General features: G+C 40.8%; 1 protein-coding gene and 1 long non-coding RNA gene across 3 annotated transcripts in view; one reads left to right on the plus strand and one right to left on the minus strand.

Annotated features, from left to right (window-relative positions):
• The window catches only part of LOC135476539 (uncharacterized), a 324,624-nt gene that overhangs the window by 163,394 nt on the left and 140,340 nt on the right, over positions 1-20,890 (plus strand). The window lies entirely within an intron of this gene.
• LOC135477253 (uncharacterized) lies at positions 10,238-13,193 on the minus strand. Its single transcript, XR_010445152.1, has 3 exons — positions 13,106-13,193; positions 12,261-12,641; positions 10,238-10,413 (listed from the first exon to the last, which is right to left on the minus strand). It is a non-coding gene; the product is annotated as an uncharacterized LOC135477253 (long non-coding RNA).

Below are 20,890 nucleotides of genomic sequence, written 5' to 3' on the forward strand. Positions count from 1 at the left end.
GATTTTTCCAACTTGACAATGACACCAAATCAGTCGGTAGACGTATAACCTATGAGAGCGCTTGGCTTCGTTGTCAATTTGCTCAACAAATAAAGTTTTATCAGCCCACTTAAGTGATGCACATGTGATAACATCTTTTCTTTTTACTTCAATAATTTTCTTTGCCTTTGCCATTTTACGGGAAGGGGAAATCGTTCGCCCGCTTTTGATTTTGCTTATTCTATGCGCAAAATGAACGATCGTTCTCGCCAATTTTTTTAGGACTGGACAAGTAGGCCCTAGGCCTATGTATGTGTGTATGTGTATATGTATGTATGTATGTATGTATGTATGTATGTATGTATGTATGTATGTATGCGTGTATGTGTGTGCGTGTGTGTGTGTGTGTGTATGTATGTATGTATGTATGTATGTATGTATGTATGCTTGGGTATAAGGTCGTACTTAACAATTTTTCTGTCATATGACGACGAGGAGACTTAAGTTGCTTGTAGATATACTTTGTCTCCTTGTGGCTAGGCGGGTCCTTTTTTAAATTGTCTGTTTCTGTTTAAACTGCCTTAGAGTTGGATAAGCGGAATACACTGAATATATCGAGCTATATAGGCGTATTTATATTTACAAAGACATAAATCTCCTACAGCCTAGATAGCTGTGGTGAACTAAAACAAATGGGCAGATGGATGGGCCGATATATTGGAAGATGGATGGGTGGATAGACTGATACATGGATCGATACATAGAGAGATGGATGGGTAGATAGACTGATACATGGATTGATACACGGGCAGATGGATGGGTGGATAGACTGATACATGGATTGATACATGGGCAAATGGATGGGTGGATAGACTGATACATGGATTGATACATGGGCAGATGGGTGGGTGGATAGACTGATACATGGATTGATACATGGGCAAATGGATGGGTGGATAGACTGATACATGGGTTGATACACGGGCAGATGGATGGGTGGATAGACTGATACATGGATTGATACATGGGCAAATGGATGGGTGGATAGACTGATACATGGGTTGATACACGGGCAGATGGATGGGTGGATAGACTGATACATGGATCGATACATAGAGACATGGATGGGTGGATAGACTGATACATGGATTGATACATGAGCAGATGGATGGGTGGATAGACTGATACATGGATTGATACATGAGCAGATGGATGGGTGGATGGACTGATACATGGATCGATACATAGAGACATGGATGGGTGGATAGACTGATACATGGATTGATACATGAGCAGATGGATGGGTGGATAGACTGATACATGGATCGATACATAGAGACATGGTTGGGTGGATAGACTGATACATGGATTGATACATGAGCAGATGGATGGGTCGATAGACTGATACATGGATTGATACATGAGCAGATGGATGGGTGGATGGACTGATACATGGATCGGTACATAGAGAGATGGATGGGTGGATAGACTGATACATCGATTGATACATGGGCAAATGGATGGGTGGATGGGCTGATACATGGATTGATACATGGGCAGATGGATAGTTGGATGAATGATAGATTGGCTGATGGTTGGATAAATGGATGGATTGATGGATGGGTGGAAGGATTGGTGGATAGATGCACGGATATATGGATTAAAAGGTGACTGCATGAATGGACATATTGATAGATAGCTGGAAGGATAGGTGAATGGATTGATGGGCGAAAGGATGATGGATAGATGGATGGATCGATCGATTGGTGTATTTTATTCACAGATGGCTGATTGAAAGGGTGGACGGATGGGTGGACTGATGGATTGATGGACGGGTGTATTGATGAGCGAGTGGATGAATGGATTTATAAAAACATAGATTGACTCATAGAGATAAAATGCATTTTATTTCGTCGTTTATTTATTTAAATGATTGGCGTCTTACGACATAATCTGAAGAATATTTCACTTATATGACGCCGCCCAGTATTATGGTGGGAGGAAGCCGTGCTTAGAATGTAAGCCTAGAATACAGCATTTTCGGTCAGGCCTTAGAAGTTTTCTTTCACACTTCTTCAGCATCAGCTGGTGCTACACAGAAAGAATTGTCCATAAAATTGTCCATTCACGTAGCAATGTTAATAACAGCGAACCTCAGGCTACATGCACTGACACCCGTATATAGCAGGGATTATTAAATACAAGTATAATCGAGTGCAAATGGGAAGGTATGCACGATACTAAAACCTATTCCCACAATAATTATATGTGACACCCTGTGTGTGTAATTATTATAACGGAAGAGCAGTAGGCCTTATATGATATATCAAATGTTTCGGCATGTGGCATTGGTATTATAGAAATTTATAAAAGAGTGCTGGCCCTGCACATGGTTTTAAAATTCAGATATATGTACAAATGCTGATCACCTGAAAGTGTTACAATCATAAAAATTATTTTTCAGAAATTACACCCAGGCCACACTGGATTTAAAAAATAAAATGAATTAAAATTTTTTGTTTTTATTGGTAACAATCATCTTGAAGTGATCGCTTAAAATATTTCCACTCAAAGTAAAAGAAAGTTAAAGTACGAATGGAGTAAGCCTCATCGCACAGATCACTGAAAAATATGTGTAAAAGTACTTTCATTTATTTTTTACATTTTTTAAAGAATGTTGAAATGCATTTAAATAATTTAATTCTATGGTGGGCTTTATCGGCCATTTAGGAACTCTGGCGTCACATCACCTTTTTTCCTGATGTTCACAAGCAGGTAGGAATTTCTGAGAACATTATTTCAGTGATCTTTCATTAAAGTTGGGAAAACCTGCTTCTGAGTTCCTAAACTCTGATAGTATGGTCCATAAAACCCACTTTAGAATTTAAAGGTTTAAACGGCTTTGACTGTCTTCACAAAAATCTGAAAAAAATAAATGAAAGTATATTTAAACATAGTTTTCAGTAGTCTGTACGATGAGCTTTACTTCATATTTAAGATTTCTTTTACTGTAAATATACTTTACCATTTTAATGTATCTCTATATCTCTCTGTACATTAAGTGTGTGATTTGTATTAACTTCTAATCTTTCTGATCGTGGTAATGTAAATACCCTTCATGGGAAAATTCTGGTTCAAATTAAAATTCAAATCATCTTGTGCGGTAGTTCTGTTAATACATTCCTAATTACTTCTTGCATATTCATCAGGGAGAGCTATCCAACATGGCGTGTCAGTAAACGTCTCTATACCTTGTGCTCGGTGTGTTGCTTTGGTCATTAGCCGTCCCTAAGACATGGTGTCAAAAGTGGGATGTACATGAAAGAACTCTAACCGACTGTTTCTGGATCCTGCCAACTTGATATGAGCTAAATAGTTAATACTGCAAGGAACGCAGAAGAACACGATAAACGTTGCAACAGGACACAGACCCCCATTACAACTCCCGTTTTTCGGTAGGGACGATTGTAGTTCTGTGAATTTTAGGGTATAAAGTCTTTTTTTGCTCCCAGGCGTCCATTTTTGGTGCACAGGTGCATGCTTGGTATTAAAATGCTGGAAACTGTCTAAACTTTGAGGAGGTATGAGCTTTATGGATGAAAGTTTGAAATTCTGGGCGAGAGGACACAAGGTGTGAGGTAGTGATGAGGCTGCGAGTGACGTCCCCTTGGCGTTGCTAGGCACGCCTCCCAGCTGCCGGCATGGAAAGGTCCAGATTTTGACGGTCAACCTATGTCAAGATTTTTATGGCTTCTTTCTCACAGGCTGGGCCAGGTATGCACCAAAGCTTAATGGCCACGGAATGTTTGGGACTGAGCTACAGCGCTAGACGTTAACATTGTCGCTTATGGAAAATTAATGGGGGTCCGAGGCCAACAACAGCCTGTAGATCGGAGGAGTTTCAAAGGGGATTAATAACTCTAGTTGTAAAATAGACAACTAGGAATATTCCAAATTCTCTCCCTTGTTGAGGTGCTGTCCGTAAGGTTCTGATTCAGGGGCCATAATTCTATACTTCATAAACTGACAAAGTAGTTTCCTATAGACTAATAGTTAAAATAAGCAAGCATGGGTGAATTTCAGCGATCCTAAACCACTGCTGCCGACTAGAGGGTTTCATGCGAATATCCCCGTACCCAACAAACTAAATGTTTCTAGTGGGAATGTGAAAAGTAACTGGCGGAAATTTCATCAACAATGGAAAAACTATCAATTAACATCCAGGCTTGATATGGAGCCATCAAACTACAGATGTGCTGTACTTCTAGCCATTATTGGAGAAGACGCAATGGAAGAGTATGATGGACAACCATTTTCACCGGACGAGGACAGAAAAGATATTGATACGGTGATACAAAAATGGAAGTTTTGTCTGGGTGAAGCACATGAAGCGTATGAAAGAAACATATATTTAAAAGAAGATGCCAAGAACAATTAGAGACAATTGATCCGTACATCACCTCACTCAGAAAGCTTGCTAAGACATGCAATTTCAATGACCTGGAGGACAGAGTGATCAGGGATCGCATTGTTGTTCGCGTGCGAGAGGACGCAGTGAGAGAGGAAGTGTTGGAGGACAGAAAACTAACGTGGGACTGAAATATGCCGAGCACATGAGTCATCCAGGACACTGGCTAAGACCGTAGCAAATCAAGTGGAAGAGCAGAACATCTGCTGGGCTAAGTCAACCAAACAGAAGCCACGTCAACCCTCAAATCAGAAACCACGGTCTATATGCGAAACGCGGCGAGAAATATTGTCGTTGCGGAAGTGGTCCACACAGCCTGACGAAATGCCCACCACGGAATGCAGAATGTCATTAATGTGGCCGTAAAGGGCACAACTCCGCAGTGTGCTGTACTTCATTGGATGTAGGGGCCTCCGTGGCTCAGTCGGTTAGCGCGCTAGCGCAGCGTAATGACTCAGGAGCCTCTCACCAATGCGGTCGCTGTGAGTTCAAGTCCAGCTCATGCTGGCTTCCTCTCCGGCCGTAAGTGGGAAGGTCTGCCAGCAACCTGCGGATGGTCGTGGATTTACCCCGGGCTGTGCCCGGTTTCCACCCACCATAATGCTGGCCGCCGTCGTATAAGTGAAATATTCTTGAGTACGGCGTAAAACACCAATCAAAAAAAAAAATGTAGGTATGGTTGATGCTTGAGATGGAACAGCTGCATTTCTGGGACCAGTGACTGATGTTGGTGACGATCCTTTGATAGCAGATATCAGCGCAGACTGGATCAAGTCATTAGGTTCAGAGTGGATACTGGAGCGAACGTGTCCGTAATTCCATGGTGATCCATGCCAAAGTAAAACAGACCACTTTATAAATCGAACAGGAAGTCAGTCGGACCGGAGGGAAAGCAACTCAAGGTCGTAAGATTCTTGAACGATAAACTTTCCACAAGTAATAAGTCGACTTTTCAAGATGTCTAGGTTGTACGAGATCTCAAGGAGCCCAGACCGGTTATCAGCGTTCTTCGCTTGGAGAAGTTGGTTAATTCAGTGGATCAAGTAGATCTAAAGCGTATTTACAAAGAGCGCTATCCGGATTTGTTCCAAGGTGTCGGGAAAATGTTCAGTGGGTATAAAATATGCCTAAGGAAGGACTAAGTTCCCTTTGCAGTAACCTCACCTGAATTGCTCTGCCCTTAATATTAAAGATGAAAGATGAATTTCAACGAATGGAAGAAGATGGTGTAATTAAAGGCACACAGGAGCCTACAGAATGATGTGCACCTATCGTTGTCGTTGTCAAATCAAATGGAAGGGTTCCAATATGCGTGGACTTGACCAAACTAAATGACTGTGTTTTACGGGAAAACTTTCCTTTACCATTTGTTGATCAACTTTTAGCACAGCTGTCTGGCTCACAAGTGTCTTCAAAACTTTACTGTAACTGCGGGTTCTCTCAAATTCCTCTTGAAAGATTGTGTTATTTAAAGATCAAAATGAGTAGAGTTGGAAAAACTTCCTCTGACGTTAGAGCTCCTAACCTCTGATGATATCGTCCATACAGCCCACCTTAGCAGTCAAATGTCTGAACGCTTTTTAACTCTTTTCACAAAAATCTAAAAAAATAAAAATAAAAATACATTTATGCAGAGCTTTAAGTGATCTATTTAGTGATGCCTACTTAGATTTTTAGAGGTCTCTTTCTTTAAGGCAAAATGCGTTTAGTAAGTCCAAGCCCAGAACATGGTATTTATGTATATTTTACTTTCGAAACGAGCCTGTTGACTAATAGGGGAGTTAGTCCAGTACCTGGATCCTTGTTACATCACCTGTTCTAACATAGGGCGCTGGCGCAGCGTAATGACCCAGGAGCCTCTCACCAATGCGGTCGCTGTGAGTTCAAGTCCAGCTCATGCTGGCTTCCTCTCCGGCCGTAAGTGGGAAGGTCTGCAGCAACCTGCGGATGGTCGTGGATTTACCCCGGGCTGTGCCCGGTTTCCACCCACCATAATGTTGGCCGCCGTCGTATAAGTGAAATATTCTTGAGTACGGCGTAAAACACCAATCAAATAAATACATAAATACTAACATAGGGTCCAATATTGATTACCTCCATTGCTCAAACTGCCGCTGAAATATTCATTCTCTAGGTAGAGGCGGTAAGTTCAAATTTTTAACTGTTAGGAGAGCCTAATCGAGTGAGAATTCTCCAGTCGGAAGCAATCACTGTGCTATGATACCAGATGTGCTAGGAGAGTAGGATTTGTTTTCGCAGTGAGCGAATGCCTTCTGAGTTTGATAGATATGAAGGATATGTAGACACACCTGAACATGACGGGCAACATAACCATGACAAGCCCACGAAAGGTACATGTAATTCAGACAGTTTTTTTTTCTTCAGGTGGGAAAAATTTGAAAATGAGAGATTTTGAGTATCTCGTTGGTAAATTGGCACTGTGATCCAGATATATAAAACTCCAAACAATCTGCCTATTTGGGCTGAAAAAATATAAAGAAATTATTGCTTTGCCTTGTTAATTAACGACAGACTTGTTTTTGCTTGAAGGAAAACGGTGAGTCACGGGTGGAAGAATCGTCAGTCTAATCACGATGGTAGCCTACTGATAGCTGTACGCTGTGTGGTCACATCAAGGAGGGATTCCCCATAGCCTTGATCTATAAATAGCTAACCTGTTCGCGAAAACGCTGTCATGCTTTTAAGAGAGATTTGCCAACATCCAATCAGAAAGCTACCTCGAGTTTCGAGATCGAGCTTGTTTATCGCTAGAGGTAAATAAGTGTTTATGTACCATGTGATTTGTCAAAAATGTTGGGCAACTGCTTTTGATTACATTTACCGAAACATGGGAGTCAGAAAAAAGTTTCTCAAAATATCACAAAATGACATTTGGAGCAAACGATGGAAGAGGAAGATTGAGGAGCTGAACGTTTGTTAACGTAATTTGTTAAGGTCTTCGTGGAAAGAGCAGCCATTTCTCCCTCTATACCAGGGCGAGAAAGAAGATTGGTAAATTTTTGTCGATGAAATTTGCCTAACAGAAATCCCATGATGTAAAAGGATTATTTTTACCTTCACTGGAAAAAGAGTTAAGAATAGAAAAGTCCATGACAATTCTATTGAAACTTTAGTGTCAAGAGTATGAAAGCACACATAATGATAACGTAGGCCTACTCAGCGGGAAGCAACTTGTGGATGCGGTTTTCTCCTACAATAATGCTGACGTATAACTGAAATATTCTTGAGTATACGACGTAAAACACCAATCAAATAAATCAATCAATCAATCAATCAAAATGTGCGCATAGTTTTTAGTTTGACGCCATCTAGCAAAAATTCCTGAATCCGGGTCGAGATCAGAACCAATATAAAACGCATTGGTACTTGTATCCAAGGTAAGTGGTGTTTACAGAGTTTTATCGAAATCTGTAAAATCTTTCATTTATTTATTTGTTTGATTGGCGATGTACTCCGTATTGAAGAAGATAATGAAGTCCAGGATTTATTTATTTATTTATTCTGTTGGTGTATGCCGTGACTGAGAATCGGTAACTCATAAGACAATGGTAAAGTTTTGTGGATGGAGGAAATCGGAGTGAAACCGGAGTAATCCAACGCCATTACCCGAAATCCCCATGCTTTAAAGTTGCAGTCGGCCAATCCATAGCCGGATACGAGCAATTCATACATAAAGATGGGTTGTCCCTCTTGTACCAGTGCTTAGGAAAGCTATTTGCCTGAGATTTCTGATATATTGTCCAAAAATGCAAAACTGTATGCACTCACCGTAAATATATAAGGAACAACTTACAGATATATTTACCCGAAGAGAAAATGTAAGCTCCCTCTTAAGTGTTTGCTGTGATAATTGATATGGTTGCACGGTTTTACGAGATTACCCAAACAATGATCTCGCAGCAATGCATATGAACATAGACCAACAATCTGGCAACATTAAAAGAAAGCATGGCAAATGCAATAGATCAAGGTCTGTATTTATCAAGCAACTTAAGACCTAAATTACAAGTCCTTTAAAAGTCAAACTCAAAACAGAAATAGCTCAACTTTTGGTTAGTACATTGTTTTACCGTAAAGAGTCAGTGTACAGATTTCAAACCTGCTAGAGTAAAGCATTTCATGTGTAGGTGTGTTTGAATGTCTGACTCTTCAATCTTAAGACGCTTGATAAATGTGGGCCCTCCAAGTTGCCGGTGGGACTAAGCAGCCTCAGGAGCTGGTCCTTTTTATTTGTTTTAGTGAATTTCTATATTAAATGTGACGACGTTACAGCATTTTAAGTAATTTTAGCGGTTTATTTTGGGTGAAAGAGGACATCTACTGGTCTTGGCCAAGCATTTGCCAAATCTTATGACTGAAATCTCCCGCGGTCTAATCAACAGCAACTAGGCTTGAACTCGCAACCGCATGGTCAGAGGTTAAAAGAGCTTCGTCCCTAAGACATGGTGAGCCAAATGCCAGGAGCTGGGCGCTGATTCAGAGGCACAACTCTGACAGATAAATATGAACAGAGAAACAACTCTGACAGATAAAATGGAAACCTTTATTTAAAATAAAGGTTGACTGTTTCTTATTCTTCACAAAGATATCAGAAAAGGCCTACTCTTTTTCAGAAGTTTGTTGTGTATCGTCCTTAACGAAATTTGGAACGACAGATGAAACTTAAAACATACATTTTACAGTATGGATCTTTAGAAGGACGAATTAAAACCTTTCCTCCGTAGAACGCCGCTGCAGCAAATGTTGGTGCGGGAGTTATACGCCCTGGTGCCACAGCACGCCGAGTTTAAAACCCTTTCCCTGTAGAACGCCGCTGCAGCAAATGTTGGTGCGGGAGTTATAAGCCCTGGTGCCACAGCACGCCGAGTTTAAACCCTTCCTCTGTAGAACGCCGCTGCAGCAAATGTCGGTGCCGGAGTTATACGCTTTGGTGCCACAGCACGCCGAGTTTAAACCCTTCCTCTGTAGAACGCCGCTGCAGCAAATGTCGGTGCGGGAGTTATACGCACGGGTGCCACAGCACGCCGAGTTTAAACCCTTCCTCTGTAGAACGCCGCTGCAGCAAATGTCCGTGCGAGAGTTATACGCCTTGGGGCCACAGCACGCCGAGTTTAAACCCTTCCTCTGTAGAACGCCGCTGCAGCAAATGTCGGTGCGGGAGTTATACGCCCTGGTGCCACAGCACGCCGAGTTTAGACCCTTCCTCTGTAGAACGCCACTGCAGCAAATGTCGGTGCGAGAGTTATACGCCCTGGTGCCACAGCACGCCGAGTTTAGACCCTTTCTCTGTAGAAGGCTGCTGCAGCAAATGTCGGTGCGGGAGTTATACGCCCTGGTGCCACAGCACGCCGAGTTTAAACCCTTCCTCTGTAGAACGCCACTGCAGCAAATGTCGGTGCGGGAGTTATACGCCCTGGTGCCACAGCACGCCGAGTTTAAACCCTTCCTCTGTAGAACGCCGTTGCAGCAAATGTCGGTGCGGGAGTTATACGCACGGGTGCCACAGCACGCCGAGTTTAAACCCTTTCTCTGTAGAACGCCACTACAGCAAATGTCGGTACGGGAGTTATACGCCCTGGTGCCACAGCACGCCGAGTTTAAACCCTTCCTCTGTAGAACGCCACTGCAGCAAATGTCGGTGCGAGGGTTATACGCCCTGGTGCCACAGCACGCCGAGTTTAAACCCTTCCTCTGTAGAACGCCACTGCAGCAAATGTCGGTGCGAGGGTTATACGCCCTGGTGCCACAGCACGCCGAGTTTAAACCCTTTCTCTGTAGAACGCCACTACAGCAAATGTCGGTACGGGAGTTATACGCCCTGGTGCCACAGCACGCCGAGTTTAAACCCTTCCTCTGTAGAACGCCACTGCAGCAAATGTCGGTGCGAGGGTTATACGCCCTGGTGCCGCAACAGGCCGAGTTTAAACCCCTCAAGTTGCAAACAGCTGCCAAAACAAAAAAAGTTAAGAGCATAAAGTGAAGCTGAGTTGAATTTACCTCTGATCTTCGCTAATAAGTAATTATTTGATTACCTTTCCACACCTGAGTTTAGTGAGCGGCAGAAAGATCTAAATTCTGCCAGGTTGATATGACTGCAGCCCAGGCAGAAAAAGCTAGAAAATAATACCAAACGTATCGAGGCGAGGTCGAAGGTCAAGCCGAGAGAGGAGAGGTATATAGATATCTTGTGAGTTAAATTTATTTACCGGTCATATTCAAAGTCACGGTTAACATGGCTGCAAAACTTTTTTATGATTTACGGTTTTTATGATGGCTGCCATATTGAAAGCATTATTGGAATACAAGAAGAAGTGTCTGGCGCTCAAAAAGCTAAAAAGTATCTGTAGGTACCGGTTTTTATTTTTACTTATGATAAACAATCATTATTATTTTTTGAACAGCGTTTCTTTCTCTGTGACTTCTAGTATATTTGTTGGCATAACTGGTCGTCGGAGAAGACGCGACAAAGTTCAGCGTTGAGGTATCCGACAGCAATCACGTGCAAATGATTCCTCCGCTCAGGGTGTACCGTATGCTAGCTTCGACCATATGGGTAGATCGTTCATCGGACTTCAGTTTCACATGTACGTGACTTGGTTGAAAATAAATAAATAAAGTTTTTCGAATAGAAAGATACAGATACTTTACCAAGCACTTATCAGTCACAAGCATTGCCTTTTTATTTATTTTTTTTTTTTATAATTTTTTTTTTGGTTCATACATGGAAGTAGAAACAGCACACACCATATATATGCCGTATCGTTTAGAAAAAGGTACATAAAACACAAAATAAAGAATAAAACACGCTGTCTTTTCATTTTTACTTTTTTTCTTTTTTTTTCAATACGAAACTTATAACTATATTTACATTTGATTTAAAAATAACAAAAAGAAACATTTATTGGAAAGAATTAGAAATTCTTTGTTCACGTAGGTTAAAGTATATTTACTAAACATTGACTTACGAGGTAAATTTGTGTCACGTCTGCAGCCAAAAAAAAGAAAAGAAAACCCTTTAAGAATCTTCTTCTCCAAAACCACTCCAGATATGGTTCTAAATTGTAAACAGCGGTTGCACAGAGCGTAGGCATCTATAATTTGGGCATGTGGTTTCCTGGACTGAAAATCGTGAAAAGCTCGCTTTTGGTTGAAAATGTCATCTGACCTCAAATTTCTTTTTCGGATATTTTTTTTTTCAAAACCGTCACAGATTTTGATATGCCAAAAGACCTACGTCACGCATTTTTTTTTAATGCCGATAAGTACAGAAGAGTGTAAAACTAGCAGAGAAATGCTTAATTCCTAAAACGAGGCGAAACTTTGTTTCGGGCCTTGTCTTTCTATACATATACAGTAGGCCTAAACATGTAGAAGTATGGGTGGACGGCTAGCTCGGTTGGCGCGTAGGTAGGCCTATGCAAAACATATACTCAAGCCAGAACATATAAAGCTGTATCCCGTTTCTGTTCGGCGAATACGGTAGCTTATTCAGGGCAGGTCAGCATGTATCAGTCTCAAGATGTAGGCCTATATACAAGGGCCGTTCAGATTCTTTATATACTAATATTTTAATAAAATTAATTTCTTTATAATTGGTATTTTATATTTGTCTAAAGACATACATGTACATGTACATGTATTTATTTATTTATTTATTTGACCTGTGTTTTACGCCGTACTCAAGAATATTTCACTTATACGACGGCGGCCAGCATTATGGTGGGAGGAAACCGGCCGACAGTTTAATTTGAACGATTACGAAACGGAAATAACAACTGTCAAATTTCCTTACCTGCATCCAGGCTGGGGAAGGCTAGGGCGAGTATTATCAGGCTGACCCCCACACATTTATCACCCACCATGATGGTAATCTGAGAGATCGTTTGCTTGTTCGTTGGCAAATTGTTGACAAATGTGGGAAACGTTTTGTGAGCGCTGAGAAATCTCTGGCAGATATCGGAGACGTTATGTGAGGGCTGAGAAATCTCTGACAAACATGGGAGACGTATGAGCGCTGAGAAATCTTTGACAAATGTTAATATAGGGAGAGAAGAGTCTCGATGTGAAGCCGGATTCAAATCGTGTTTTATGTTGCACAATACCAGGGTCACGTTCGCATTCCTTTTTGAATACTGTTCCCCTCCAGGCGGTATTAATCTTTTCTTCACTATAACTGCAAACAAAGTACACATCCGGTATATACATACATGTACATATAACGCACACAGCGACAACGACTGTACAATTCACATTTGCAACCGAAAATGAAAGTTCAAGAACAGACTTCTTGACTTCTTGTTGAGTGTCTATTCTTGGTAACCAAAGCGAAGGAAATGAAAGAGCTTTTCATCCAAACTGTTGACACAGAATATTTGGTGCGTGATCAAAACTGAATGTGCCCCATAGCTGCAGACTAGTCCAGTGTGAACTAGTAGTTGTAATAAACGGTTACCGCTCTCCAGCAACTTTTGTTATAAAGAAATAATTTCTTTCTCGATACCTTTCTCGATATCTTCACGCATTTTTTTCTTTTTCTTTACATGTTTACGTGAGATTACACCCCCTCTCTCTCCCGCCCTCTTCGCGGAAAGATTGGGTAACAGATGCTTTGATACGTCCTTTAAAAATTATGCTTACCTCTCTAAATACAAGATGTGAACAAAAGGAAAATCGGCATTGAATAAATGAATGACTGATCAGGGTTTAAAGACACGGTGGCCTTACATGTAGCCCCCATTTGATAACAGGATATATATTTAACGATCTAGACCGCCTATTCTCTTCACCCGGCCCCCATGGGAGAGCGCTGGGTAGTCGCCTTTTCAAGCTAGCCCAGCTGTAGAGGACTGAGGCCATACTCATTTCACCTCAGAGACCGTATTAATGACAATTCGCGATTGGAGCTCCACTAACATTACCCGGATGTGTTTTTCGTTGTAAGAGATAAATCTTCACAACAAATGACAGAGCCTTTTCATTTTAAAAGGGAGCGAGACCCCAGCCTTGGACGAAGAATTTGCGAACATTTCTAGCCCTGATCATCCACAAGGTGATGAGCAACTCGCCGTTCGCGGAATAATTCGTAATTCGAGTAATCGGATGTTCTCTGTGTAGTCTTAAGTTCGTAGAGATATCTTAGATTTCCTGAGTAATCTTTAGTTCATCGAACAAGTTCGATCGGTAATCTTATGTTCGTTGAGTAACCTCACGTTTGTTGGGTAATCTTAACATCGTTAATCAGTTTTACGTTCGTTGAGTAATCTTACGTTCGTTCATTTCTAGCCCTGATCATCCACAGGGTGTTGAGTAACTCGTCGTTCCCGGAATAATTCGCAATTCGAGTAATTGGATGTTCGCTGTGTAGTCTTAAGTTCCTAGAGATATCTTAGATTTCTTGAGTAATCTTAAGTTCATGGAACAAGTTTGATCGGTAATCTTATACGTTCGTTGAGTAATCTTATACGTTCGTTGAGTAACCTGATCTTCGTTAATCAGTCTTACCTTCACTGAGTAATCTTACGTTCGTTGTACAATGTTACGTTCGTTGAACAATCTCACGTTCGTTGAAAAACCTTACGTTTATTCATTAATCTTACTTTCATCAGACGAGTAATCTTATGTTCGTTGAACAATCTCATGTTTGCTGGGTAATCTTATGTTCATTGGAGATCACTTGACCTCCACCGGTATGATATGGACGTCTGTACATGTCACGTGGAAAAGTTCGTAATTTGCCAAAGATCTGAGTGAGTGTTTGGGTTTTAACGTCGTACTTAACAATTTTTCAATCATATGACGACGAAGGAGTTCTTAGAGTGCATGTTATGTGCCTCTTTGTCACAGGGCGGATTTACACCGCTCTTTTATCTAGTGCTGCTTCACTGAGAAGCCTTACCGAAAGCAAGTAAGCCACCCCACTGAGCCATTATACTGATACGGGTCAACCAATCGTTGCACTTCATTAGAGTGCTGAACGCCAAGCGAGGAAGCTAGAACGTCCTCTTCTCAGGATTGACCCCGGCTCTCCCACCCCGGAAGCGGGCGATCTATCTGCTGAGCCATCGGGAGCGGTGCAAAGGTTGGAGAATGACACCGGGCACTCCAGTTTCCTCTACCCATGATTTTGACCGCCATCGTCGAGCGCTTGAATCAAGCACCAGTTTTTCGCCTATAAAACACTAAGTCATTAAGTTCACTACCTAAAGGACATATTTTCTATAGGTTCTTCCTGGATCCTTACCGGTCAGTTCTGTCTCACAAAAAAACTGTTGCATGTAAATGAGATATACTTAGGTACGGCGTTAAACTTACATATGAACGACAAACATACCACTGATAGCTGCGCATATGCGTCAACTAATAACTAAATTTACTTTCTCAAATAACAATCGTAAGTCTAAGGATGTCCGCTTGCGTAAAGTTATACCACGATGGCATTGATGCCTAACGTTGTTACTGTGCAATATATAGAACGATTTGTTTCCGGCTTCGAAAACAAACAGAAGTGCGAACAGAACATAGTAATATTTTATTTTATTTTATTTTCAAATTCAAGTCAAATCAGACCACAAAATCCCACACCACTGGGTAGATATGAAGTTGACTATAGATATACATGTAACAAAACTCAATCATGTAAAACGACTGTAAGGTTAGCAAACATGAATGGATTAACCGGTATGCACAAACTGTTGACTGCAACGAGATATATCATTAAAGAAGAGTACTACACTTCTAAATGTAAAAACGTTATTTGAAACTATCATTATTCGTGGCTTCTAGCGATAGATTTAAAAGAGAACACGCTACACAGGACATGTTAAAGGATTTATGTATGAAACTAAAGCGCAAGGGCTTTGAAATGGGTCTATTGCTTTTCTTCTGACTTCTAACAGTAAGAAAAAAATGCGTGTTAGCAAGAACATAAAAAAACAACAAAGGCTGATTATAAATGAACAAGATCGATAAAAGTGGAAAACAAGAAGATGCTAAAACGTTTTAGCATAGGCTTAAATAAAAATGCCGAATACTTAGAAGTTCTAAGAGGCTCTAAGAGGCTCTAAGAGGATAAGAGGCTCTAAGAGGCTCTAAGAGGATAAGAGGCTCTATGAGGATAAGGGGCTCTAACAGGATAAGAGGCTCTAAGAGGATAAGAGGCTCTAAGAGGATAAGAGGCTCTAAGAGGATAAGGGGCTCTAAGAGGATAAGAGGCTCTAACAGGATAAGAGGCTCTAACAGGATAAGGGGCTGTAAGTGAGTCAAAGTGAGTTGTGCGCGCCCGCACACACACACGCAAGCACCCACGCACACACACACACACACACACACACACACACACACACACACACAACCAGCTAATATCTTCAACTTTTTTCCATCTTGTTCGGAATTACTAGTATATCCAAATGTTCATCACATGGCAAATGTAATTAAGAGCTCGTTCCTCAAAATTCGATGAAAAATATTGTAAGTTTGTTGGCATTCACACGGTTGGGAAGATCAACTATTGGACAATGACAGTGACTCAAGGTCAAATGGCATATCCGCCGAAACAGCTATGTGTCTTATTTCCACAGTACCTGTACCTGTAACCCTCTTTCTGGCTTATTTCCACATTACCGGTACCTGTAAATCGCTATCTGGCTTATTTCCACATTACAGGTACCTTTAAACCGCTATCTGGCTTTTTTCCACATTAATTATCCCTGTATTCCGTTTGGCTATTTCCACAGTTTTTATGACTACCTAAGCGCCGATAGCCTCAAAGTAGGCCAAAATACAATTAGGAGCTATTAAATACATGCGTTTAGGTAGCTTCACAAGATGTATATATTTTGGCTATGTACGCTGACCATAGGCAATCAAGGTAACGACTGGTATGAGATATTTACCATTACGACCATAAAAATACCGCAAGCGCATTCGATAACCTTTCATGACATAAAATCAAAACGTAAATAAATGACAGCATTTTGAACAATTTTTTTTCAATTAATAATTATTACATGTAAATCCCAACAAAAAAAAAGAAGAAAACATCACGAAAGGATGTTTGACCATAACACACTGTCTATTTCGTTAAGCGCAATTACACGGCGCACTTGGGTAAAACTACTCATGTTTTCATGCCCATCTAATGGGTGATTCTCACCAATAGTCTAACTTACGAGTATAACTTAACATTAATTGGTGAAAAATTTCATGAAATTTTTAAGTATAAAATTTGAATTAACTCTGTAAGGAAACGGAAAAATTACGTTTTATGCCTCGCGATTATTTTGAAACGGACGGAGTGATTTTATTTGTTGTATGGCGGATGTATCGTTTAACCGAAAGTGGTATTTTTTATTTTTATTTATTAAATCTTATAGGTACACATTGTTAAAATATGTTGTAGATTAATTAAATGTTGTTTGACCTGTGTGTCTTGGTGTAACATGGACATTCAGAGTACTTTGAAATAATAAATTTTATTCCTTTAACATAAATTGCTTCTTGTCCAGTGGTTCATACATTCTAAGTGCCTTTACGTGGCGTGTCTTATTCGTGAAACCGATGTATTATCAACTTTCTGTTTAGAATACCTATTTAACGTAAAATTTAGTCCATGATTAAATGACCGGCAGATTTTGATCGGGACTTAATTTGAAATGTGAGTTTAGAACTCCTAGAATTTAAAACATCAGTGTTACCTTACGACAAATGTGTCAAAATTTCAGTGTCAAAATCTCACAGAAACTAAGCCTTGTGACGAGGTTTTAAATTTGAACCAGAAAACCAGAAACTCCAGATCAAACGTGCAACGTTTGTTTCGAATCGTTTCGCTGGACTAATAGAGTGTCTACCTCAATCGGGACACCTGGAATCAAACATGGGTCGGTTCATACCGACTACCGTTCAGTGAGGGAGTTCCTCTAGATCATTCCGTCATGGAGGTGATCTAGACAGTTGAGTTAAGGATTTCCTTTAGTCGCTTCAGGAGCTCCTCTAGTCCCTTCAGGTGTTCCTCTAGACCCTTCAGTCAGGGAGTTCTCTAGACTTTCTTCAGTGAGTTCCTCTAGACGGTTCAGTCAGGGAGTTCCTCAGACCGCTCAGTCAGGGAGCTCCGTAGACCGTTCAGTCAGACAGGTCTTTAGACCGTTCAGTCATTCCTCTAGACTGTTCAGTTATGGAGTTGCTCTAGACCGTTCAGTCTGTCAGTGTCTATACAGTTCAGTCAGGGAGTTCCTAAAACCGTTCAGGCAAGGAGTTCCTCTAGACCATTCAGCCAGAGAGTTTCTCAAAACTGTTCAGATATGGAGTACCTCAAGACCATTCAGTCCTCTAGACCGTTCCTTCAGGGAGTTTTACTGGGCCCTGCAGTCAGAGTTCCTGTAGACTATTCAGTCAGGGAGGTCCTCTAGACCGCTCAGACATGGAGTTCCTCAACACCGTTCAGTCCTCTGGACGGTTTAGTCAGGGAGTGCCTATGGGCCGTTCAGTCAGAGTTCCTGAAGACGGCCTCGGCTGCTTGAACACCTTAACCTCAGACGGTAATTGTAACTTACCCTGGTCTACATAAGTGCAGCCTTTTGGAGGTGAATGTATAATTGATCATGCGAACCTTTAATACTTTTGAGCAAGGAGGCCTCTTTAGATATCGAATTATCAGTGCACTCTAGTCTCTTACCGAATACGTTTTTCACGCGTAATATTTGTAGACCTACATACAGCTATTAACGGGTCGGCACACAGTGCTCCGCGATTTTGGCAGTGGTGTATCTCTACAGGTAAGGTGACTAAACGTGAAGTGAGTGTCGAGTTTAAGGTGTAGGCTGTACATGGTTCGACGTTGATGTTTACACGGACGTCTCGTACAGTAGTGTACAAAAGGCAAGATTAAGGTAAGAACCGTTTGAGATAGTATAGTTTTGATACAGTTTAAGGATGAATTTGATGAACTCTTGCATAGTTTGGATTAATCTTGAGAGAAGGAGTGAAACCGATTTGCTTTACAAAAGAAAAGCTGTCCTACAGCAACCTGTAGTCTTACACCAACATCTAGTGGTACAGCAACATGTGGTCCTACAGCGACACGTGGCTCTACAGCAAAATGTAGCTCTACAGCAACATGTGATCCTACAGCAACGTGTAGTCGTACTGCAAAATTTGATCCTACAGCAACGTGTAGTCATACAGCCGACAACATGTAGTCGTACAGCAAAATGTATTCGTACAGCAACATATAGCCCTACAGCAACATGTAGCCCTACAGCAAAATGTAGTCGTACAGCAACATGTGGTCTAACAGCAGCATGTAGTCGTACAGCAACATGTCATCCTACAGCAATATTAAGTCAAACAGCGACCTGTGGTTCAACAGCAACATTTGATCCTACAACAACATGTGGTCCTACACCAAAATATAGTCTTACAGCAACATGTAGCCCCCATGCTATACAGCAAAATGTTGTCCTACGGCAGCATGTAGTCGAACAGCAACATGTGGTCCTACAGCAACATGTAGTCCAACAGCATCATGTAGTCATGTGCTGTACAGCAACGTGGTCATATGTACATCACATATATCATATCACATAGAATTTCATGTGCACGTGTATATATGCAGGTCTCTTACATTAAACAACAAGTTTACACGGATATATGTTTTTGGACACAGATTCAACGCATACAAATCATTAGTTAGAGATTTTGAAATTTTTTCAGGAACTGATATAATCCGTTTTCTTGCTGTCCATTGTTGTGAATTCAATCATTGTTTCAAAGCATAGCCTACACAGGTATTTAATGGCATATGGAGTAGACGTTGATGATTTTTAATACAATTCTACACACTATCTGGAAATGTTCAATAATTATCTATGTTACACATCCTAATATGTATACATTATTTTTCATACATCATGCAATGAACATCTGTAAATTGGTTTTATGTACTTCAAATATTTACTTTTTTGATTAGTGTTTTATGTCGTACTCAAGGATATTTTCCTCATACGACGACGGCCAGCATTTTGGTGGAAGGAGACCAGCAACAGCCCAAGGGAAACCCACGACCATCCGCAGGTTGTGACAGACCCTTGACGCACGACCCGGACTTGAACTCACAGCGACCACACTGATGTGGCAGTTAGAAAATGGGTATCACGTAACAGGAAAGGGACTCTTACAAGATTACGCAAATACTACCTTAACGCTGCCGTGTAGAGAGATATTACACAATAATGTTGAAAAAATGCACATAACTTCATTTACCATTAATACACGTCACTGATGGATCCGCAAACATTTACACAATCTTTTGTGGCGAGTACATGTAGTAACAGTAGTTGTACATCTTTGTACATCCACATACAGCGAATAGCTGTATATCCATGAAAAACTTCTTTCCTGTTATGGAAATAATTCAGTTTTTAAACCTATAATTTGTAATGTAAGAAAAGTTTGTACCGGTATGGGGACAAAACTAGTGTGTGATATTGAAACTGTACACTCTAAAGATGGAGAACGTTTAACCATTACTTCAAAGTTTAACATTTTGTTCCCGAATAAACTAGATCTATTATAGCTATTAATGATGCAATAATTAAGAAAATGATCCAACTGACAAGAGTACACGTAGCCTGTAGCTATATAAGCTATAATGATCCAACTGACAAGAGTACATGTAGCCTGTACCTATATAAGCTATAATGATCCAACTGACAAGAGTACAAGTAGTCTGTACCTATATAAGCTATAATGATCCAACTTACAAGAGTACACGTAGTCTGTACCTATATAAGCTATAATGATCCAACTGACAAGAGTACAAGTAGTCTGTACCTATATAAGCTATAATGACCCAACTGGCAAGAGTACATGTAGTCTGTACCTATATAAGCTATAATGATCCAACTGACAAGAATACAAGTAGTTTGTACCTATATAAGCTATAATGATCCAACTGACAAGAGTACACGTAGTTTGCACCTATGTAAGCTATAATCAGCTAGTCTGTGCACCACATCGTTTTCAACTTGAATCGTGCATTTTTTGTATGGGGAGAATTGCTTTCTTTGCCAGCATGCAGTTTAAAACGTTTGAAATATTTTCTAATTATGTAGGAAAAGATAAAAGCCTTAGGAACCAGAGTGCATATACTCCATTGGAAGATTCCATGCACGATGAATGCGTAGAGTGAGTGACGTCACCACAATGTGCGATTGTCGTACGCAGAACACAGAAATGGATGACGTCATTACGGAGGTATATTTGGCCGACATATCTTGCACCAATGGGGTGCGTCACAGCAATGACGTAGCCTTTGTCAACTGGTCCACTGAAGCTACACTGGGCACCTGTGTAACCGTTGGAGGAAAAACGCTACCCGTCGACAAAACAGTTTGCGAGCAGATTGCAGTGTTTATTCGTTTAACTAGT

This window comes from Liolophura sinensis, chromosome 10 (assembly GCF_032854445.1).
Source record: "Liolophura sinensis isolate JHLJ2023 chromosome 10, CUHK_Ljap_v2, whole genome shotgun sequence".
NCBI classification, from domain to species: domain Eukaryota; kingdom Metazoa; phylum Mollusca; class Polyplacophora; order Chitonida; family Chitonidae; genus Liolophura; species Liolophura sinensis.